The sequence below is a fragment of the Condylura cristata genome, unplaced genomic scaffold, assembly GCF_000260355.1.
Source record: "Condylura cristata isolate star-nosed mole 26May11 unplaced genomic scaffold, ConCri1.0 scaffold00003, whole genome shotgun sequence".
Classification (NCBI taxonomy): Eukaryota; Metazoa; Chordata; class Mammalia; order Eulipotyphla; family Talpidae; genus Condylura; species Condylura cristata.
Window position 1 is genome coordinate 4,876,555 of NW_004567104.1, and position 26,013 is coordinate 4,902,567.

The window sequence follows — 26,013 nt, forward strand, 5'->3', positions numbered from 1 at the left end:
TGCGGCTGTTAGCTTCCTAGATTTGTATAATTATTACCTTCTCTAGTTTCAGAAGTTTTCCTCTATTATGTCTTTAAATACATATTTTGTTATTTTCTGACTCTCAGCCCACTGGGTATTCTTTTTGTATAATCTCATGGAGTTATGCGGTCTCTGTCTGTTTCTTTATTTTATTCCTATTGTTTCCTCTACCTATGTCCATTGCACATTTGTATCAAAATTACACTGACTCTTTCTTCAACCATAGTCTTCATGTGCAACTTTCCCCTTAATTTTTCATCTCCTTTATTTCCTTTGTTCCAATCATCAAACTCTATTTGTAGACCTTTTTTTCTTCAGTTCATTGATGTTATTTCTGAGACAATCAATTTTTAAGTTTTTAAAATTATTTTATCATTGTGATTTTGATTTCTTTATTTGATGGATAGAACATATGTGTCTTTGAAGTTGGTTTTCGAGGTTTATTCTCTCTCTATGTTGTGTGGTACCCTTAAGTAATCATGTTGCAGTTTATTTTTCTCTTCATTATTAGATTTGGTACCCAGCTGCTGTATGTGAGACTTCCTCTCAACATAACTGCAATTTCTCCAGTGGCCAGGGTTCTTACCTGTCTGGGTAAATAACTGCAAGTGTCTCATGTGATTTTACAAGGCTTCTTTCTTTTCTGGTTGGGCATTGGCCTCTGGCATTTTCCCCAGTGTAAGCTCATCATCTCACCAGTCTGACCTGATATGTGTGCGCTCTTTAGGGAGGCTGTACATCCTCTGCTTATTTGATAAGGGCATGGCAAGCTATCATTATAAGTATGAGGCCTCTGACCACTCTGGCACATCTTACAATGTGGTCTGGAGTCTGACCAGTCTAACCAGGTGCTGACTGGGCCTCACAGGAGGTCATCAGGCCTCTGTAGTTATGGTTATGTTTTGATAGGTTTGTTATAGATCAGAGACCTGTGATCTGTCCACCCTGCTTTAATCTTTTAGATCAACAGTTTTTACTTTCTTTCTTTATGATAATTTATATCAGTTAAACCAATTCCATGTACATAATTCAACTATTACAGGGCAGGGAGATGTGCACTACTGAACACCCAAACCTGCCTATTCTAAATAGGTTCTCCCATCTGCCACATCAAGACAAAACATATAAGATTTTAATGAAAAGGAGCTTTAATACAGTAAGTATACAATACAGAAGAAAAATAATATAATTTCTAAATCAAACACTGCAGTTACCCGTCCCCTCATGGGCAAAAGTCAACCCAAAAAGGGTTGGTCCAAAGCAAGGCCTGAAAGCCCGTCACAAGTCTATAGCAGAGTCAGAAATGTCCAGACAAATCTGGGAGGAAAAGAACAAAATCAAAATCAATATAAACACTTCTGTAGTCAACCTCCTCACAGGTCTCTCACCCACATCTCTTTCAACCAGGCCAGGGCCAAGAAATAAACACAGTTTCTCACATTTCTCCCACTGCTCCATGCAGCTTCCTCAGGTCTCTTTCCTCCTCATATTTCTTCTCTTCTCTTCTTTTCTCTGTTCAGCTCCATCCTCACATCCCAGCATGATTCTCATTGGTATGATAGGATTTGTAGTTCCAGTATTTGGAGTTGGAGCGGAGTCCATGAAATCTGTATCTTTTACACAACTATCTTAACTACTGTGAAGGATCTTAAGTTAGACAAAATGATAGCAAACAGGATAGGAGGGAGAGAGAAAGGAAAGCAGGGAGAGAGAGAGAGTATTATATTCTGGATATTCACCAGCAATAGACTTGTGGGTGAAGCAGCCTTGAAATTACTCTAGACCTTATGACATTTAATTACAACTATATGACCACAGGCCCACACAAAATCAACTCATGGGATTAGATATCAAAGTATTGTGAGAAATAATTGCACTGTATTGCTATAGGCCTCTATATATTGGTGTAAAATCTGCAATGATGGATAACTAGAAAACAGATTGGTTTGTGGATTTCTTTTTAAACATGTTCATTCTAAGCTCTCATAAATTATGTTATTTACCACTAGTAAAATTCCATCATTTAATATATTTTTGTTACAACAATTAAAGTTGTAATATATACTTTGTGTGTGTGTGTGTGTGTGTAGTATAGTATTGCCTAATTTAGGTTTTTAGATAAAAGTGTGTAATACATACTCCATGTCAGTATTATGTGTGGTAATAGTCTCATTACATAAGACCCAACTTGACTTCAAGTTCTGGGCCATAAACAATTGTAAACAACTGACTAAAGTTCTAGTACAGATGTATTTTATTTAAAACATCACACATATAGAATTATACTTTTTATATGAAATATTAAGTTGGAGACATGTATTTGAAATGTAGTTAAATAAGGGGCTATTTTTAAGTAAATAATAGTGAACTACATTTTGTTTGAAGTGCACTTAAGCATATGTAAGTATCATAGGCATTTTTTAATATAAAATAAATGACATTCTTACTCATAGATCAGAAAATGGAGGCCCACAGTTTGAATATAATATATTCAGATCACATTGCTCATAGATGATTTTACATGCTAGCATGTGGTACAGATTCTTTAATCACACTGCTATCACAGCTATTTCAGTCTCTGTGTCTAAGTTCACTCATCTCTAAAATTGATAAAATAATAAAAAGATACATTGCAGGCCTGATGTGAGGAATGACAAGTTAGTAAGACTGCACTTACACTGTTCCTGGGAGTGTTAATAGAATTAAAATATTTAGAACAGATTCTGGTCATAAGCATCCAATAAGTGTCAAACATAATGAGAAAAATGTTTTCAACATGATTTCAGAAAGGCTCAATGGGGAGTAGGGGAAAAACTAGTGAATACTTCAAGTCCAGACTAATTCATTCTCTCCTTTTTTTTTTTTTGCCCTCTCTCTCTCTCTATCTGTAAATGTTATTTCACTATGATTCACTGAACTTAAGAATTAATTTTGAGGTGAGGTTATTGAAGTGGTGGCTCCCACTTTCATATCACACTTGAGTCGTTCATATTGACCTGGGGTCTCTATAGATTTATAAACAAATCCAACTTTATAGACTGAGATTATGACCACCTATGCGCCTTCTACAGTTCTTGTAATAATACCAGCTGCTGTAAAACCTTTAGCATCAATCAAAGTGTATCTTATGTATGTATTTTTCCTATAACTAAATAAAATATAAGTACAGTTAGTACCATTTAGTAGAATGCAATATTGCCAAAATATTGATAGGTTATAATTCTGCAGGTCTTTAATTCTTGTTAGGGCAAGGTAAAATAGGTATTAAAGATAAAAACTTGCCCTCCCTGGTGGTGCAGCAGGTTAAAGTACAGCACTAAAAGTGAGCCTTAGCTGTTTCAGTGAGAGTTCAGTCCCTGCAGTTCAATCCCTAGAGGTGATCCACATGATGTTGCAGACCTCTTCTTGTTTCACCTGCTGCTCCCCTCAGCAGTGTACTTTATTGATCTACCTGTTCTGCTCCCCTCTCTATCTCAGGTAAAGCCACTCACTACCCCTGCACCTTTGGCTTGTACACTAGTTCTGCATGCATAAATTAAAAAAAAAAAGGAAAAGGAAACTCTGCATATGAGGGAAAGTTAGTAGTAAAGCTTGTATATATGATAGAGATGTGAGATGAACCAAAATGTAGCTGAACTTTTTTTGTGTTTGTTTGGTTTTTATTTTCTTCCACCACCCACCTGATCTTTCAACTCATTCTCTAATCTCCTGAAACATTATCCAGACAAATTTGATTTTCAATGTCCACTAGCTTAACAGTTTTTGCTTTATCAGTCCATCATCTTACAATCTTTATTTTACTCATCTGTGTGAAGTATCCATCTTTATTTTTTTTTTAGTTCTTGCTATACATAATTTCAATAAGCATTTTCCACTTTGTTGTTAATGACAACATTTTATCTTTCTCTAATCCTGAAATGTATTACACTGTGCAAATGTAATACATCTGTTCTTCTTCTTCTTCTTTTTATTTGCAATATACTGTGGAGTTCAATTCAAATGTTACAACCAATTCTGAATTGTAAAGCAACACAAAATATTTCTACATAATTTACTTTGTGGGTTCAGGCAAGATGGCAACAGAGAGAAGAAGCTGAAATCAGTACGTCCAAGCTCACACAGGTATATAAGACTAAAAATGGACCGTAGACTCACATGTATGAGTTTCAACCCAAATGAGGGCACCCTGGGTTCACTATAAGGGAGATAATTGAGGGAGACTCAGCAATTGGGGAGCTCCAGTAGAGGAGCTCTGATTTGGGACCACCCAGTCACCCAGAAGCTAAGAAGTACCTCAGAAGGGAGACTTGCTGCTCTTATGCCCCCTAAAGCCCTGAAGGTAAAGAGAGACAACTCAGCTAAGTGAGTGGAACCCAAGCTGCAGGGAAAGACTACTCAGAGTGGGCACATAGAGTCCTAGAAGTAGGGAGGGAGGACTGGCGGCCTGTGCAGTTGGGAGGTTTGCAGCCTTCCTGGTGCTCCCGTCATCCCCAGCCCTCACAACAGAGACCTGGAGATTTGTGCACCATTAAGGTGCTGCTGGCCTTCAAGGCACACAGAGCTCAGATGGTAAATAAAACCAGGCCACTGGCTCAATGGCAGGCCCATGTGCAGGGAAACCTGCAACTCTTCTAATGCATCCCACCCGCCACCACACTCCCATCCCATGGGCACATCCAAGCATAGAGGGAACCCAGGACATTGGAAGGATACACAGATCAACATGTGGGAAAGTGGGAGCCGTAGTACTGCTACAACCTTGGGCGTGGTAGCAGAAAGACTAGCTAGGGGGCTTTCCTTCTGGCATCCCTCCTTTCCCAGAAATCTATTTAAACAAGCCCAGTTCTGAAAACTCACTGGGGGAAGTCTCTGTCACCACCAAGTGGACAAACTATCACAAGTCACACATACCTGAAATCAGGTGGCTACTAGAATTACCAGAAGGAAACTGTCAGGGTCAGCCATTGTGCTGGAGGCCTGGGTGGAACGAAACCTCAAGAACATCCTTACTAGCCCTACTACATCAGGGGACAAAAAAAAAAAAACCCTGCAGAATCTGGGAAGTCTAATTCACCCAGTCTTAAAGTATTCCCAAGGGCCCAACCTAAAACCACAAGTACTAGCTAACTAGGAGCCACCAGATATTGAGAGGCAATTCTCCCCTACCCATGATGGCGTTTGTCATTTGTTTATTTGTTTATATGTCTATTCAGTTCCTGTACTACTCAGCTGGTAGAATTCTGTGTTCTTCATTCTTACACTGGTTTTCTGTCTCTTCTTTCTCCTTTCCCTCCAACATCATTTATTCTGTCTTTTCTATGTCTGACATTTCCCCAACATCTTCTCCTCCTCCCCTTCTTCCCCATTTAACCTTTACCTCCTATCAACATCCTCCATATCACATTTCCATACCATCCTCCCATCTCCCCTAACCTCTCATCTCACACTCTATTCCCCCTTTTTTTTAAAGATTTTTTTATTTATGCATGCAGAACTGGGGTACAAGTGTGAAACATAGTAAAGAAACTACAGTTTATTAGAAATTAAGAAAGTAAACTACTTTTAATAGGCTAAAAAAAAAACCACGGCCCTCCCTGGTGGCGCAGCGGGTTAAAGCACAGCACTGAGAATCTAAAACCGCTTCCGCATGAGTTCGATTCCCGCCTGCCCTGGAGGTGACCACATGGCGTGGCAGACCTCTCCTGACCCGCCCGCTGCTCCCCTCAGCAGTGTACTTCGTCGATCTGCCTGTTCTGTTTCCCACTCTGTCTCTGGTGAAGCCTCTCGCCGCCCCTGAGCTTTTGGCCTGTACCCCAGTTCTGTATGTACAAATAAATAAATCTTAAAAAAAAAAAAACACAATGCTTGCAATTTGATTATTTTTATTGGGCAAATATCATGAAAGACAATGACTGAATTTTTGCTGCCAAACTACTTAACACACTAAAGTTCCCAAGTCTCTCTGGAAACTGTGGGATCCTGCAAAGTTCTGTTAAATATGTTTTAAACAAATTATCCTTCCTCTTTGGTACCTGAAAAACTAACTTTATTTTTTTAACTAGGAAGTTGTCAGAAATGCACCAAAGTCAATAATTATTTGTGAAGGCAATATTTTAGATTATATATTTCTATATTAAATTAAGCAAATGCAATTGTCATAGAATCTCAAGCATCTCTTCTTCCCACTATGCACAGTGAAAGTGTAAGATGTCTGAAAGAGTTAAATCACCCCACTCTCTGGATATTAAAGTTTTACAGAAATCAGTGAACCTCACAAAAAGAAAGAAATGTAGCTGTGGAGGGAATTGTCCACATCATTGATGGAAAGCAAGGGGCCAGGCTGAGGCTGATGAAATAAAAAAGAAATATCACCAAGCAAAACCAGCCTGCAAAGAAACCAAAACCAGTAGGTTGTGAATGAACGACAGATTCTTACCTAAGAGCTAGCAAAGATTTTACATGGCAGAAAAAGAACACCTCAGAGGATCAAGGTGCAAAGTCTGTTAAAACATGACTGATTTTTTTTTTTGACATTTATGAAGGAAAAACAAGATGTTTCAGGAAAAGGCCACAGAACAGTGGATTGCTACTAAAGTGAAAAGACGCATTGGGGTTGAGCTCTGAGACAGACACTGGAGATTATTTTCAGGAGCAGAAACATTTTTCCTTCAAGTAATGTAAATGAGGTGACTGCATCAGTAGGATATCCACTTAATTTCAGATTGTGATTCAACAAGGTTATGAAAGATCCCATCTTAAAGCCCCACCGTGACCTTACATAATCTCTCAGTCCTGCCCATTTCATTTATTTTGTTTTTTAAGATTTATTTATGATTTCAAGAACTGGAATGTAGGCCAGAGGTGCAGGGGGTCAGGGGAGGGTGATGGGATTTACCAGAGACAGAGTGGGGAGCAGAACAGGTATATCTACTGAAACACATTGCTAAGGGGATCATGGGGGAGATAGGAGGAATCTATCTCCTTCTATGCTGCACCATGTAGGTCAGCTCCCTAGGAAGGGACTGAAGTCATGTTACAGTGGCTTGATAGTGTTGAGACTTTAACCTGTGATCCACCAGGGAGGCACAACACCTGCTTATTATAGAGTTCCTGTTCCATTTGCAGTAACAGGTAAGCATAATCCAGGCGAGTCACATGTTATTCCCACAAAGAGTATCTTAGCAGTGAGAAAGCTGTAGAGGTTCTTTGTAGCTTTTATGAGGATCATGAAACTAATTTCAGTAAATGACCTCCATTTTTTAGACTAAAAAGAAACACAAGTATTTGAAATTCTGCCTCTGGAGATATGGTTTCACTATATGGTAGACAATAACTTTTCTTAGTAGGAGATCTCACAAGTATGAGGTAATAGCTCATTATAGTTTTGACCAGTCTCTTAAAGTGATAATGTAAAGTGATAATCTTAAAGTGATGAGAAGGACCCTTCCTGGTGGCACAATGATTAAAGCACAACACTATGAAGCTATCTACAGCCACTGAAGCATGAATTCAATATCTATCCAGGGAGGTGACCCACGTGATGTGGCAGACCTCTCCTGACCCACGCGCTGCTTCCCACAGCGGTGTGTTTCAGTCAGTCTGTCCATTCTGTTTCCCACTGTCTCTGGTGAATTATCTCACCCCTCTCTGTACCTCTGTCCTGTGCTCCAGTTCTTTTCTCCATAAATAAGTAACTCATAAACAAAAAGTGATGATAAGCATTTTTCCATATATCTGCTGTTATTCTTTATATCATCTTTGGTACATTGCCTATAAATTTCCATCACTATGGTTCAATTGTGCTTCTCAACTGTTTTTATAGCTAAGTTCAATGATTTTTTTTCTTTTTTTGGTAAACCTTGGATTTGAACCTCTTATTGGTTGTGTGATATGTGAATATTTTCCACAGTCACAAGGTTGTCTTTTTTTAAAATATATTTACATTTGATTTTGTTATGTAAAACTTTTTCAAATTTAGGTAATCTTTATTTATTTATTTTTATTTTATTTGTTATGCAATGGAATTTCAGAGATAACTGCCATCAATATCATGAAACACCACAATGTTTTCTCCTATATACTTTATTATGTAGGACCTCAAATCTATGACCTTAACCATTTTGAACTTTTGTGCATGAAATCATTTTTACATTTTTATTGTTTTATACGTATAATCTCACTTTCCAAGAATGGTTTGCCCAATATATATGGTCATGCTTCTTTTTTTTTTTTTTTGTCATAAATTAAGTGTAGGCTATGCAGAAATGTTTTTATGTGTTTTTGATTCTGTTTTATTATTCCGTGCATCTATTATAATTCAGTACTGTATAATTGCTTTGTTCCTTTATAATATAATTTAAAATCAGGTAATATGTTAATCTTCTAGGCTCATGATTGCTTTAACTATTCAGGATCTTTTATGACTTCACATAAATCATAAATTTTTGCTTATGCAATTTTATGTCAGCTCTATGTATCACTTTTGGTAAAATAATATTTTTGATTATATTAATTTCCCCTATTCATTATCATATATTTTTTTGATATTTTTGTATATTCTTCTATAAAATTTAATTGTTGTTATAGTTTGTATCTCACAAATATCACAAATCCTTTGTTGATTTCTTAGTCATATAATTATTTTTGGTATAAATGTGTTTTTTTAATTAATTTTTCTTCTCACATCATCACTTGTATATAAAAATGCAACAGCATTTTGTATTTTGTAACCTGCCACTTAGCTGCATTCATTTATTTTTTCCAGTGGTAATTTTATTTTTTATAAGTATTTAGGGTTTTCTATATTTTCTATTATAGTTTCCTTATGTACCTTGGCATTTCATCATTTTGTTCAAATATATTTATCACACTATAAATCATTGTTGTATAAAATGATTAGTCATAAAACATTTTCCATTCCTGTCTCTTTTTACTTGTATTTTCATTGGAAATAAATCTATTTTACTTGCTACTACAGTTTTGGCTAGTTCTGCCTTTGTTTCATTGCCATTTGCTTGAAGGATTATCTTCCAGCTCTAACTCATAGTCAATTCTTGTATTTAGTACTGCAGTGAGTATCCTATAAACAAAAGACTATTGGAAACACTCTTTTCCTTTAAATTAACGATTCAAACAGTTCACATATAAGATGACTATTGAAGCATACATATTTACTGTCATTTTGTGTATTTTTATTTTATTTTCTGACATATTTCTTTTTTGTTTTTAATAGGTTTCATTTCTATTGTATTGTGTGATATTTCTGTTGACTTTTGTTTGAAGTTTATACTGAGCACTCTTCAGTAAAAGAAACATACACATATAATGGTATGAGACCTAGTGGCTAATTTAAACTGATACTCATTCTATTACTCACATGTTTACTTTCTTCTTTTTACACACTGTGTAATTTTGATTTTGTTACTTCTAGATGATATATTGCTGTTTTATAATTGTCAATTTAATATGTCTTTCAGGCTTGGATGTCTTTTAGGCTTGGATCAATGATGACATATTTTATAATTTTGTTTTTCTATAAATGCCCTTATGGGCCCTCCTGGTGGCTCAATGGGACTAAACTGAGCATTGCAAAGTTCACTGCACCCGCTTCAGTGCGAGTTCATTTCTGGTCAAGGAGGTGACTCTCTTTCTGTGGCAGACCTCCCCTGACCCGCCTTCTATTCCCCTCAGCAGTGTGCTTGGTAGATCTGCCTGTTCTGCTCTCAACTCTGCCTCTGGTGAATCTTCTCACAACTCTTGTGCTTTATTCTTCAAGTAGATACCTTGCATCATATGTAAATATATATATAAATATTTTGATAAAACTTGATATGGTTTTCCATGAAGTACCAAGGTTCATATTTTTTCACATCATTACCCACGCTTGTTTGCAAGTGGCACTTTTCTCAAAGGTGTGAAATAGAGCCTTACGGTTTTTATTGGTGTTCCCTGACAATAAGTGATGCTAGAATATATGAGCATCTTCATGTTTTCTTTGGAGAAGTGTCGATTTAGCTCTTTGGCAAGTTTTTGTATTGGGTTACTTGAATTCTTGTTGGTCTGTATGACTTTTACATAGACTTCTAGTAACTAGCTCTATGTCAGATTAATTATATTCAAATATCTCTTCCTTTCAGTATGGTGATTATTAATTGTAATATAATAATATAATTCTTTATATAGAAGTTTTTTGTTTTTTTTTTAGCTGTATATAGTCTCATTCTTCATTTTAATTTTTATTCCTCTGGCTTTGTACCTAATTTCCAAATACATCTTTAATTATAATGTTGTATTTTTGTGTGTTTTCTTATGTTTATTTTATGGTTTTGTGTCTTACAACAAATCTTTAAATCATCATAAATTAATGTGTGTGCATATGCAATATAGTGATCTAGTTTCATTTTGTTTTTCATATCGCTGTTCTGTCCAGTTTACCTAGCACCATTTGCTGAGGAGATCTTCCTTTCTCCAATGTGTCTATTTACTCCTTAGGCAATAAGTAACTTTCCATATAAATGTGGGTTTATTTCTAAGTTTTGAATTAGGTGACATTAATCTGTATACTTATTTTTTTATTCCATTACCTTAATGTTTTGATTAAAATTATATTTTATAATAATCTGAAATGTAAGGACCCTTATTTCTTCTTTTTTTTATGTAAGCATAGATTTGACAACTCAAAGCTTTATTTTGTGTTTATGTGTTTCCATATAAGTTTTAATAATGTTTTCTCTACATCTCTGTAGAGTTACATTGAAATTGTGATAGATGTTTCATTTGATCTATGTACTGTTTTGGGGTAGGATACCATTTTCACATTGTAAAATTTCCCCCGTACATGGTTAAGTAGTAACTTTTCATTCATTTTTGTCTTCTACTCATTTTTAAATTGTCTTAAATTTTATTGACTAGATGTCCATTGTTTGATGGGAGAGAGCTGGCAGTCCATGTGCTATCAGTGCTGCTCATAAGATAAACACTTGTCCCAGAGAGTAAGGAAAGTGAATTTCAAACCAGAGTGATGAACAATTACAGTTCTGCCTCAAGGTCTTCACCCCTTTCAAGGATGCTTACCTTCACAAACCCTTTGCTCCTCTTAGTCCTAACATGGCTGATGACTCTGCCTTAGGTGTCCTCTGCTCCAGACTAAACCCCAGGTTATGATTTACACTCATCTCTATCAATGAAGCATGGATCACCTCAGTGTCACCTTTATTGAAGCACATCCATTTCTGATGCCTAAGGTGTGCTAAAAGCCCACCCTAAGCATTGAGACTTGATGTAAGCTATGCAGCTCTTGTCAGCTGACAAATTCCAGGCAGAAGAAAAGATATTTCCTGAAAGATCAGGGATTTCTAATACTAGCTTATTTTATTATCTCCCTTTTTGTATAGTCATCATATCAAAAATATTCTGAGCAACCATTAGCTTACAACTAGATTGTCTTAGCCCCATGAAATGACTGTCTGGCCCAGGTGGGCACACCCTGCCCCAGGGCATAAAATCCCTCTGCCTCATGAGACAGAAAGAAGGAAGATAACACCCATCAGGGAATGAAGATTCATGGGTAGTTTCCTAATGTTATTTTAACAGGTGTTGATTAGTATATGGCTGCATAAATTCCTCTTAAATTAGCCTTTCCTTAATCAATCACTAACTACTTTCTGCTAACCTTAAATTAGCCATTAGCCTTTCTTTAGACAATCACTAATGACTCTGCTAACAGAAAATTTATTATTTTCCTAGACCCCTAACAACCCTTGGCTAACATAAAATCCATCCTTTTCCAGGACCCCTTGCCTCTTGATTTATAGTTAACCACCTGTATACATAACTGTTATCAAAAATGTGTGTAATTCAGTATACCATGAAATGACAAGAAATAATACATTTTCCCCCGTTAAAAGTTTAATAGTAGGTTAATTTACATAGAAAACCCTAAAAACTCCACAGAGGAATTAATCAAAACCATCAACTAGTTTAGCAAGTTAGCAGGATATAAAATCAACACACAAAAGTCAGAGGCCTTCCTATACACAAACAACCAATCAGAAGAAGCAGATTTTTTAATCCCCTTTCCAATTAAAACAAAAAGAATCAAATACCTGGGAGTCAACCTAACAAAAGAGGTAAAAGACCTTTACAAAGTAATTACAAAACACTGTTAAAAGAAATACAAGAAGATACCATGAAATGGAAAGACATCCCCTGCTCATGGATAAGGAGAATTAACATCATCAAAATGGCCATCCTGCCAAAAGCAATATATAGATTTAATGCCATCCCAATAAAAATCTCAATGACATTCTTCAAAGAAATAGAAAAAAAAATGTTAATGAGAATCATATGGAACAACACAAGACCTCGAATAGCCAAAACCCTCATGTCTAAGAAAAAACAGAATGGAGGCATTGCAATTCCAAACTTCAAGCTATACTACAAAGCCACAATAATCAAAATTGCATGGTACCTGAACAAGAATAGACATACAGACCAGTGGATTCAAGTAGAAAACCCAGATATAAACCCACAAGTTTATGGACACCTAATTTTTGACCAAGGAGCAAAGCAGATACAATGGAACAAAGAGAGTTTGTTCAGCAAATGGTGCTGGGAAAACTGGGATGCTACATGCAAAAAAAAAATGAATCACTATCTCACTCTATACACAAAAATCATCTTGAAGTGGATTAAAGACCTAGATATAAGAACAGAAATCATAAAATACCTGGAAGCATAGATGTGCCAAAAACTACACAACATACACTTCAGCAACATCTTTAAAGATAGAGCACCCAATGCCACAGTAGTGAAGGCAAGAATAAATAGACGGGACTACATCAAATTAAAGAGCTTCTGTACAGAAAAAGAGACATTACGAAAAACAGACAGCCCACTAATTGGGATTTTTTTTTTCTCACACAAAACTAGTGATAAAAGTTTGATCACAAAAATCTACAGAGAACTGACAAAACTCAACAAAAATGAAGTAAACAACCCCATCAAAAAATGGGCAGAAGAGCTAAAAAGACACTTCTCCAAAGAAGAAATGCAGATGGCCAACAAACATATGAAAAATGTTCAATATCACTTGTAATAAGGGAGATGCAAGTTAAAACCACAATGAGATACCATCTCACCCCAGTGAGAACGGCACATCTTCAAACAACTAGCAACAACAAATGTTGGTGAGGATGTGGAGAAAAAGGAACTCTCCTGCACTGCTGGTGGGAATGCAAACTAGTACAACCACTATGGAAAACTGTTTGTAGGTTCCTCAAATTGCTTAACATGGAACTTCCCTATGACCCAGCAATTCCACTCCTTGGTATATCCACCCAAAAGACACAAAAACACTGATTCAAAAAGATGCCTGCACCCCCATGTTTATTATTGCTTTATTGACAATTGGAAAAACATGGAAGCAGCCCAAATGCCCAAAAGCAGATGATTGGAGTAAAAAATGTGTGGTACATGTATACAATGGAATATTACTCAGCAACAACACAAAAAAAGAAACACATGTCTTTTGCAGCAACATGAATGGAGCTGGAAAAAGATCATGCTTAGTGAGATAAACCAGAAAGAAAAAGAAAAGTACCAGATGGTTTTCACTCATAGCAGAAGTCTAATGGATCAGGCAAGAAAATAATAAGAATAATGAATAGCCATATACAGAGACATTTTATGGGGGTGGGGTGGGGAATGGAATCAAAAATGGTGGGGAAGGGGTGTGGATTGGACTATGGTGATGGCACATGGATGACTTGGTGATGGGAAGCACATGGTGATTGCAATTGAGATAAAAAAATAATGTACAAAATGATGTAAAAATAAACTATTATATTATAAAAATGTTTAATAGTGAATTCTTATCAATATACCTCATATTATGCAATATTGTCATTAACTATTTGCCGCACTGTATGAATAAAGACCTGCTAAGAACTGAGGAGACACTTTCAGCTGAAACTGACTCTGTGCCTTCTTCACTCCTTGCTCCTCAATTCCCCTCCCTCGCTTGCCAATGCCATTTCTACCTTCAAAGACCCTGTTATGCTGTTTGTTGTGGCTGGTCCATGACAGAGACTCTCTTGTGTTTTGTTTTGTTTCATTTTTAATCTTGTTCTGCTCCAAGATTCACAGGTAGTGTGAACCAGGCATTGCCATTGCTGCTCCAGACATTTGCCAGGAACTTCAATGAGTCATTTGCCAAGGACTACATTACCTCTTTCTGGGGCTTGAGAGAACTTAGCATGCCTATGTCACTTATAGGGGAGTACTCCCTATGAGCTGCTTGCTAAGGTTTGCTGGGTCCTACTCTGTCTATTTAGTTTGTTGTAAGCAATTTGAAAGGACTCAATTGATTTTACTCAAGGGAATACAGGGACTTTTCTAAGTAAAAATAAAATCAGAAATTCAAATTTAAAAAAAATAACTAAATTCAAGTAATGGCTCTCTCCAAATTGTTTTCATAGATTCCTCTATGAGTTTATAAATATCAGTGTGAAAGTCTATAGTCTCTGTACACCTTGTATTCATCTTCATAGACATGTCTTTAGAGGAACATCTTTATGAAGGATGGTATAGAATGTTCCTAAGATAAAATTAAATCTCTTAGGTTTAATAAATTATTTAACAAGTATAGTTTGCTGACAATTTTGAAAATGAAAAAAAAAATCTGCATTTAAATATTTATTTATGCATAGAGATTGGGGTACAGGCCAGAGGTGCAGGGGTGGCAAGAGAATCCATCAGAGACAGAGTGGAGAGCAGAATAGGCAGATCTACTGAAGTACACTGCTGAGGGGAGCAGCGGGCGGGTCAAGAGAGGTCTGCCATGCCATGTGGATCTCCTCCAGGGCAGATTGGGAATTGAACTCATGCGGTAGTGGCTGAAGCTTCTTAGTGCAGTGCTTTAACCTGCTGAGCCACCAGAGAGGGCCCACATTTACATTTTTAAGGAATAATCTACATAGACATGGAAGTTGGGGAAATATACAGATTGATAATAATATAAATAACATGGTTAACATGTTGATTGACATGCATTTGAATTTCATTCCTACCAAGTCATTATTCAGAAATTAAGCTTGCATTTAATATTGTCACTTAAAGTTCCACATCTATATAAAAATATAATCTAAATGTTTGTTGTGTAAACTTGTAGTGATGCAAATCTTTGCAATTCATGTTAAAAATGAATTTGTGGGAATTGCAAGAGAATATCAAGTAGAATATCAATACAAAATGTGTATTATAATTTAGCACAATATAACAGAACGACAGAGAAAGAGCTTCATTCTCACAGAAGAAAATTTTATGTGAATTTGTCTTTCAGCTGAGATGGAAGAAGAGCAGTGATTTATTTTTAGATTTTGATGATGACTTAGCACTGCAGGTATAGCCTGAGCTAAGACCCAGTGGAGAGAAAAATCAATGTGTTGAGGATACAGAGGGAAGTCTGCCAAGGCCAAGGCAGAGAGTAAGAAAGTTGTGGATATTTTGTGGAGATAGAAGAGGTAAATAACATATAGGAAGAGTTGATGACTATGCCAAAATGACAGGGAATTTCAAGCTAATTAGCTTATTAAGCCACTGCTGTATGTGTGAAACCTTAGGAAGCATAGTTAATTAGGGAATTGGAGCCAATCAATTTATTAAGCCTGATTCAAGGTCCTTCTTGGAGGTCTCTCTCTTACTGGAGTTGGAGACCAGTAACTGAGTGATTTTGTTCAGAACTTGAAGCAGCTCAACATGCCAATAGCTACCAGTAAATTATTTTCTGGGGCCCTCTCTGATGGCACAGTGGGTTAAAGCACAGCACTAAGAAGCTAAGACCTCTTTAGCATGAGATCATCCCCACCCCAGAAGTGATCCACATGGCACGGCAGAATTCTCCTGGCCCGCCCTCTACACCCTCAGCAGTGTACTTCATCAGTCGGCATGTTCTGCTCCCCATTGTCTCTGGTGAGTCCCCTCACCGCCCTTGCACCTCTGGCCTGTATCCCAGTTTTGTATGCTTAAAGGAATAAATCTTTAAAAAATATATTTTCTAAAGAAAATGTATGGGCATCTCTGGTAGCCCACATATTAAGTCTCAGCACCATGAAGCTATCAGAAGCCACTGCAGACTGAGTTGTATCCTGGAGATACAGATCCAGGAGGTGACCCACATGGCATAGCAGATCTCTCCTGGCTTGTCCATTGCTCCCCTCAGCAGTGTATTTCAGTCTATTTGCCTGTCCTGTATCCCATTCTTTGGTTAATCCCCTCACCCCAGCATCTCTGGCCTACAGGCCAGCTCCTATATGCATAAATAAATAAAAGTTTTTTTAAAAAATATATATATATGCATAAATAAAAGTTTTTAAAAGAAGATAAACTTAATTTATTTTTAATATTTATTTATATATGTATTCATACAGAAATGGGGTGCAGTCCAGGGATTAAGGGGCAGTAAGATTCACCAGAAACAGAGTGGGGACCAGACAGGTAGATTGAAGTACACTGATGAAGGGAGCAGTGGAAGAGATAGGAGTGGTCTTCCATGCCATGTGGTCACCTCAGGGCTGGGAATCAAACTCGCGTTGAAGTGGCTGCAGCTCACTTGCAGTCCTGCGTCCTAACCAGGGAGGACCCATAAACTTATTTCCATGATTACTTTTAAAGAAAATACTTTCACTTGTAAATCATGTAATAGATATAAAATATTCATTTGAAATATAAAATATATCCTCCCACCCCACCGCCTTGGTGGTGCAAAGGGTTAAAGCACAGCACGGGAAGCTCACCACAGCTGCTTCATCCTTGGACAGGGAGGTGACCCACATGCTATACTGGCTGCTCCTCTCAGCAGTGTACTTCATTGATCTGTCTGTTTTGCCCCCACTCTGTCTCTGGCGAACGCTCTCACTGTCCCTGCCCCTCTGGCCTATACCCCAGTTCTATGTGCATAAATAAATTAACCTGAAAAAAATAAATAGAAAGTATATATTCTGCAAATGATACTACTGTTATAGTTGCATATTATTTTTCTTTTTTCTTATGAGAAAAGAGATATAAAGTATCCATCTTTATATTTAGGATATTTGAATAATGAAATAATATTCATTAGGTTAAATTACTTTTCAGAAATGATACCATACTGACTATGACAATTTTAATCCATGGACATTCATCATGATTAAAATAATCAAATACCACAAAGTACATAGCAATTTAATGTGGTTTGAGTTAAGTGTATACATAACATAAATATCATTAATAATAAATCAAATATATGCATATATTAAGATAAGGTATTTATTTCTAATGAACTGTCACAATTACAGGAAAGAAAGTAATATGCATTAAATTATAAATGGATAGTTATATCAGGGAAGATGAGGGTTTATGTCTTGTTATCCTAATGATACCTGATTATTTTCTGTCCTGGTGGAGAAAAAAAAAACAAACTTTTATTTAATTTAAAGATTTGGGTCTTAAACACTTTTAATATTCTGAATATTTTTTGTTTGTATCTTCTGTTGCTTTAAGCTGGCCCGTGAGAATGCCAATGAAATTACTGGGCCTGATATCCTTTCATAACTACAAGGGATGGTTCATTACAGATAGGTTATTATGATAGTAGAAAACAAGTAGTTCCAACAAGCAAAGCATCATTAATTACATTTAAACTACTTACAGCATGTCAGCACTATGGGACTGCAAAAGCCAAATGGTAGTTAGAAACAGCTGCTTGAACCTAGGGCAGAGAATCTTAAAGCACACATGCATACAGTATAATAATATTCTGACCTGAAGTATGATAAATTCACCTTGTTTATTTTTTATATTTTTGTTTGTTGTAAAAATTATGTTAAAACATTGAAAGTAGGGCCCTCCCTAATGGCGCAGCAGGTTAAAAGCACAGCACTGAGAGGCTGAGGCCACTTCCGCATGAGTTCGATTCCCGCTTGTTCTGGGAAAGATCCACATGGCGTGGCAGACCTCTCCTGGCCCGCCCGCTGCTCCCCTCAGCAGTGTACTTTGTAGATCTGCCAGTTCTGCTCCCCACTCTGTCTCTGGTGAAGCCTCTCGCCACCCTTGAGCCACTGGCCTGTACCCCAGTTCTGTATGAACAAATAAATAAATATATATATATATAAAAAAAAAAACTTTGAAAATAATCAATGAATAAATGAGGAAAAAGCAAGAAGGCTTAGAACAGATTTATGGAGGTTAAAATTTATTTTTAAAAGAGTCAGTAATGGAAGGCATATCTGAGTACACGATCAAATGCTAACATTTGTTTTGAATTTCTCACAAATAATGTAAGCCTAACATTCCTTGTAAGGGATCATCCTTGAGAACTATTTTGTTCAGCTATATCATCAACAACTAATAAGTAGTTGAATATTGTTTTATGAACAACTTAAACCAAGAAAAGTATGTGATGGATCAATCCTCAGTATCACATATAACCCCTGTTCAGTAATTACATAATAAATGTTTGATGTTATGATGAGTAATAAAGTAAATAACAACAACTATATTGGATTGATAGCATATTGAGTGTCAGGGGCTTTGAAAACAGTATTTTATATAATCCTAATATACCACCTTCAATAATTATTTTTTGTTTTTGTAGTTGACAATATTGAAGAACAGTGAAATTGAATAGCCTACTCAAAATCAAATATATATTGATATTCCATAGCAAGATTAATAATAAAAAAAATTACCTATTTACATCCCATCCTTAATACCTTAAGCAGTTTCTCTTTATATAAGTAGGTGAATGAGTGAGTGTTAGGAGTACTGAAGATTTGCTGAGTCTCATACACAGTTGTATGTGTTACTGTTAGTAACATATACAAAGACAACATTCTAACAATTATTATTTAGTAAGTTTATATTCGAAGCAGAAGAGGCCCTCTCTGTTGGTAAAATGGATAAAAACGCAGTGCTGAAAGCTGGCTGAAACCACTTCAGTGTGAGTTCAATATCTGGCCCCAGAGGTGATCCCCATGATGCAGCAGACCTCTCCTGTCTCTCCCACTACTCCCCTCAACAGTGTATACTTCATCAGTCTGTTCTGCTCCCCACTCTGTCTCTTGTGAATTCTCTCACCACCCCTGCACCTATGGCCTGTACCCCAGTTATGTATGCAGACATACATAAATATTTATTTTTCAAAAGAAGCAGAAGAATGTAGTTATGCATTCAGTAGAGAAGTAGTGATGTTTTTCAAGGTATTTTTATTATTGAACTAACACTGGTCTTATGATACAAGATTCAGAAATATAGCTTCATTCCTTAAAAAAAAGCATATATATATTTATTGGGTTCATCTTTACATGATTATTTATGGTTTTTATTTTCAGTTACTGAACACAAATTTTCCATCTGCACACAATGTCTTAATAAAGCATCAACAGGCCCTCCCAATGGTGCAAAGGGGTAGGATGCAGCACTGCAAGCTAGCTGCAGCAGCTTCAATGCAAGTCAGATCCCTGGCCCCTGAGGTGACCCACATGGCACAGAAGACCTCTCCTGTTTTTCCCGCTGCTCCTGCTCAGCAGTGTACCTCCTCAGTCTGTCTGTTCCGCTTCCCACTCTGTCTCTGGTGAATCCTCTCAAGTGCCTGCACCTCTGGCCTGCACCCAAATTCTCTATGCATAAATAAATAAATCTTTTAAAAAATACAACATTAGCAATGGATTTACTACTTATCAAAAACATTTTAAGGTCACTCAATGAAAAACAGAAGTCATAGTAAGAACTAATTCTATCTTGCTTCTTATAGTCTTTATCTTATCAATTCGAAATGGAATTATACCATTTATTGTTCCATATCTGAAGTGCAGAAATTTGTATTTTATTCTGTTCTCATAAATTATTGAATACATTTTAAAGTGATGTTTATTATTATTTTATTTTAGTATATTTAGGTTTAAGTGAACAAGAAAGAGATATCACAATAAATCTTCTTCTACATTATGCTATTGCATTATCCATAGGATTTTAAAAATATATCATACACATGTCAGCAATAATCCTTTATACCACTTCTACTCAACATGAGATTTCTGCTAGTCATACTCAGATTTATTAAGTTAGTTCACACTTGATTGATTTAAAATCAAATTCATACCCAAACTGGATGGAGTGGAATCCCTTTATAGAGGAATTTAGTTCAGGGACTAGAGATTCTCTATAGCCAGTTTCTTGTGCCATAGTGTAAGGCTTTGTTATATTAATAGATCAGTGGCACCAGGAGGACTTGGGGAAACATCTGACTAAAGGTGTATCAATTTCATTGAAAAAAATGCAGAAACAGAGAAAGAAATGGAAGAGGGGAGGAGAGAGCAATGTGCAACATTAAAATCACTGGCTGCATTCCATTACTAAGATTTCTACTCTGGGGTAGAAATGGGATTTAGGTCAGAGGTGCAGAGTATAAGAAGAGTCACCAACAGAGTGGGGAGCAGAAGACATGGCTTTACTGAAATACACTCCTAAAGAGAGCAGCAGGCAAGATAGGAGAGGTCTGCTAGGATATGTGTGGGTTAGTTCCCTGGCAGGGGATTGAACTCAGCCTCCACAGTGATGGTGCTGATACTGAATCCTTAGGCCACCAGGGTGGCCCCAAGATTACATATTTGAATATGTAATAAATTGCTTTTTCTAAATGTCAGCATTTACATATAAAAGTTAAATGAACTATACATCTAATTGTACACAAAATGCCTATCTTCCTTTTTTTTTTTTTAAGATTTCTTTATTTATGCTTATTGAGCTGGGGTGTAGGCCAGAGGTGCAGGAGAGGTGAGAAAATTCACCAGGTAGAAAGCAGAACAGGCCCACTGATGAAGTACATTACTGAGGGGAACAGCCGGCGGGTCAGGAGAGGTCTGCCATGCAATGTGGATCACTTCCAGGGCGGGAATCAAACTCATGTTGAAGTGGCTTTAGTTTCTTAGTGCTGTGCTTTAATCTGCTGCACCACCAGGGAGGGTCCAGAATGTCTATCTTCTAAGTAACAACAGAAGTTGTTTAAAATAGATATGTATGTTGGCCTATAACTAGGAACAAATTGAAAAAAAAAAAAAAGCAGCATTCTTAAACTGTTGTTATTTTTATAATGTACTTACTTCTTACTTACTTTGGAAATTATATATGATTTTTTTGAAAATTTCTAAAACACATTTATCATCATAATCAGATTAATGGAAGCCATTAAACCACAGTACAAACTAGGACATTTCTAGTATTATAATGTTGGTTATAAAAGAAGAAACATGATATTTTGACTATTATTTAATATCCAAAATGTAGTGTTATGAGGTTATTTTTTTAATATTTACAGTTTGAGAGTACTCCAAAGAGAAAACTATAACTTAAGTGATAATTGGCTGAGAACAACCCTGAATTCCAAGGCATTTTCTCTGTTCAAGCTTAATTACTTTTTCTTTTTCTTTATCTATTGAAAGAAGTTATGAAAATTTTGACTTTGAAGAGGAAGAATATTTTTATTCTTCAAGCAAACTTAATTCTAGTATTTTTGTTCTTAACTTCTGTTTATATCCTACATTATTATCTTATTTTTATAGGCCATGCTACTTATCTTTGAAATTTTCTTCACAGTAGATTTTTATTTTAAATAAACATTATATTGCCATGTCTTTTACTGCTATACATTTGCCAACCTAAAAGCCTGTATTATCTTTGTCTTTTATTATTGCTGCTGCTGCTGTTGCTGATGATGATTTGATTCATCCTTGACTTATAATTTTCCTCTCTCTCCTCTCTCTCCTTTCTTATTCCTACAAATATTTTAGTCTTCTTTTGAAATTCAGTGAGAATATGACTGTTATCTAAGAGAACAGTTGATTGTTATAGTAACTTCTTTATAGTTCACCCTCTACACAGTAGCCCTTAAAATAAATAAATAAATAAAAATACCTCCAGATTTTATTTTGAACTGTAAAGAACTTAGAAATCATCACCTCTCTTCTTTCATCAAGGTCAGTATACATTGAAAATCTACTATGTACACTGGAACTAACAGAATACTTAAGAAAATTGCCACAGCAAAATCTTGAAAGATAGATATATACAAAGAATCACATTCAAGATGTGGTTTACTGAAACAAATTCAGTTGAATGGTAAAATTAATTAATTCCTGGACTCTGAGAGCAGACAAACTTGAAAATGAGAGATTATTGGGGTTCAAATAGATATTGAGTTACTCCCCACATTTAAATGCTTTATTTCCAGAAAGCAAAAGCTCTAATGATGAGGAATTTTAAAAAGGTGACTCCTGTAGGTCCAGGAGAGTAACTATCATGAAATATTTCTGGAGAATTCTCAACAGCAAAGGTACATTTTATAGAGGAAATCCCTGTGGAGCTTTATGTTACCTGGAAAAGTACATTTCTACAAGAGTAGCTCCCTATAGCATTTATTGTATAATACCAAAGCAGAGAAGAACATAAAGTTATGAAGCATATGTTGCTTTACAATTTGAGTACAGATTTATGAAAACATATGCTCTTAAGTGACAGATGTTAATCACAATACTATAGAATTCTTCTACTCTTCCCCACAAACTACCACCATGTCAACTCTACACAAAGTATAACCATAATAGGCTTTAGCTGAAATACCATGATACATCATACATACATGCACATGCATACATGTGCATACATACATACATATAATGCATATTGTGTGTATATGTTTATTAATTAAACCCTGTTGCCTATCCACTTAAAAACCTTCTAAAGGCATCCTGCTCTTTGCAGAATTAAGGCAAGATATCCCCATGTGCCCAATATTACAATGATATATCAGTCCACTATCCCTAACCTGGCTTTTACACTTTTCCTTGTACATGTTCAGTCTATTAAAAGTTAAAGGTATTTCTAATAGCTGTTCATTTTTGTAAGAAAACTAACCACCTTCCTAAAACATGCTGGATACCACTGCATCAGAGATAGATATTTTTGTTCACTAAGTGTAAAATTGGTGTTCTAAATAATTTTATATAAATGCATATCATCTATTTAAACTTAAATATACATATATGGATAACACCATTTATGGGTCAACAGGCTAAAATTTTAAAATAAGAGCCTATTATTTGTACATTGGATATTTTACTAATTATTAAGCCCTTTAAAAATGTTTTCATGCCATATGGATTTTTGATCTACAGAATACTCCTCTTTTAATTAGAAAATGAGTTTTCCTTCTTTAGTACAAACTGCATCCCAATTTGGGGTTTTTCAAATTGCAAAGCAATTTCTCACCAAAATGATAGCACTACCATGGTATATAACTACTCTGAGTGTTTTGTGATTTCCCCTGACTTACATTTTTTTTTTTTTAAAGATTTATTTATTTATGCACACAGAACTGGGGTACAGGCCAGAGATGTGGAGGGTGAGAGGCTTCACCAGAGACAGAGTGGGGAGCAGAACAGGCAGATCGACGAAGTACACTGCTGAGGGGAGCAGCGGGCGGGTCAGGAGAGGTCTGCCACGCCATGTGGTCACCTCCGGGGCAGGCGGGAGTCGAACTCATGCGGAAGCCGTCTTAGATTCTCAGTGCTGTGCTTTAACCCGCTGCGCCACCAGGAAGGGCCCTGACTTACATTTTTAATATACATTTAGTGTTAAAAAAATCTCAGTGTTTTCTCAGTTATAATATTTATTGATCACCTTCAAACTCAGTACAATTTAGTTTATGTTTTGCTCATAATCTTTAAATTGAAATGATTTGTTCACTAAAATATACTTTGTGGCACAGACTTTTTTTTTTTTTAAGATTTTATTTATTTGTTCAGACAGAATTGGGTACAGGCAAGAGGTGTAGGGGTGATGAGCAGGCTTCACCCAAGACAGAGGAGGGAGCAGATCAGGCAGATCAATGAAGTACACTGCTGAGGGGAACAGCGTGAGGGTCAGGAGAAATCTGCCTCACCTTGAGGACCACTTAACAGACAGAGGATCTAACTTGCACTGAAATGGCTGCCGCTGGCTTGCAGTGATGCGTCCTAACCTGGTGGGCCACCAGAGAAGGCCTAGCATAGACATTCCTTTAGAGTTAAAAGTAAAACCATGAAAGGGCTTTCCCTGGTGGCCAACAGGTTAAAGGGCAGCGGTACAAAGCTAGCCATAGAGGATTCACCACGAGTTCAATACCCCGCCAGTCAGGTGACCCATACAGCACAGCAGACCTGTCCTTTCTCACCTGTTCAGCAGTGAGATTCCCCTCAATGTGTACTTCTGCCTGTTTAGACCCCAGCGCTGTCTCTGGTGAATCATTGCAGCACCTTCCCCACCTCTGGCCAGTACCCCTGTTCTTTAGGCATATATATATATATATATATATATAAAGTAAAATCTTGAGAATAAAGCATTAGCAGCTAAAAAAAAAAGCTGTGATTTTACATTGTATATTCAATGAAGAAGTAACATTCTAGATAAAATGTTCGCTTAGTATTTATGCATAGAGTTCAATTTTTCATGTGACTCAAATTCTACAGATAATAGGATTTTGCTAAAAAAAAGTCTTATACTGGAAACATCTAATCTGATTAAACAAACAAACAAACAAACAAAAACATAGTAAGCATAGTGATTATGTATTGGTATTGCCAATTGATTTTTTTTTCATTTTTTCTTCCAGCATATATAAAACATAACTATTTAGTCGATTAATATATTTTTTTTTTATTTTCCACTTACATATAACCCATTGAATCTCACTGCAGACATGGTATAAGTTGTTAACTCATAGAATGGCTTCCTCAGGTGGAGAATGTGAATTTCAAATAAATGTTTATCTTATCACATATTATTCTGAGAAAAAAAAGTAAGTCATAACTAAAACTCTATCTTCTAGTCATTTATTTTTAATAATGTTCCTTACTGAATTAACTTTACTTAACTGCATTGTTTGTGTTTTAGAAGTGTAAGACCCCTTTCAGTTATATTACCATAGCACACCCAGCACCAGAAAAACCCAAGTCCACTAACACAGAACCTTTTGCTCTCTCCCTTCTTTGTTCTAAACCTTCCTTCCCCACCTGTGGTTGCTCGCATTCTTTAGTCAGTCTTCAAAGATTAGATATTTTTAGTTTGGCTTTGTTTGACTCTTTGCTTTCATTTTCTGTATTCCATATGTAGATTGCACCATCCAATACTTGTCTTTTTTCTGATTAATTTTGTTTAGGATAACCCCTTTCAACTCCATACATGTTGTCATGAATTGCAAGAATTTATCCTTTTGGCAACTGAAGAGTAGCATCCCATTGTGTGTGTGTGTGTGTGCTTGTCTCTCTATGCCACATAATCTTGCATTTTAATAGTTGATCTGCTATTGTCATCACTAACTTACCTATATTCCATTGTGATCAAGCATTGTGCTTACTTTCTTCTTTGTTCTCACCCACTCTTATCTCCCCTCGCCTTGGTGCTTCAGTTCTGTATTCAGCCACCTGAGGTTAGTTTTCAGCTTTTCTTTATCTGACTATTAATTTAGTTAAGTCATTCTACATCTAGGTGTTACCAGGAAGTAGCCGCTTTCTTCTCCTGATTTATCTCATTTAGATAATTCCTCCACCAATGCTGTTGCAAATGATACAAGGTTTATCTTTTTTTCTTCTAAGTATTAGTATTGCACAGCAATCCATTTTGTATATATACAACACCTTCTTGATTCACTTATTTATTCTGGAACATTTAGGTTGTTCCCACAATATAGATATAATAAATAGTGCTGCCATAACCACGGGGATGCAAGTTCATCTTGATCCAGTCATTTATTTTGTTTTTATATCTTGGCGATTGTAAATTGTGCTGCAATTTACAACAGGGTGCAAGTTTCCTTATAAATTAGAGTTTTATGCAATTGTTGTATCCTATGGCAGGTTCAGTTATAATCATTCAGAAAAACCTCTATATTTCTTTCCAAAGGTGCCAGGCAGGTCTACCTTC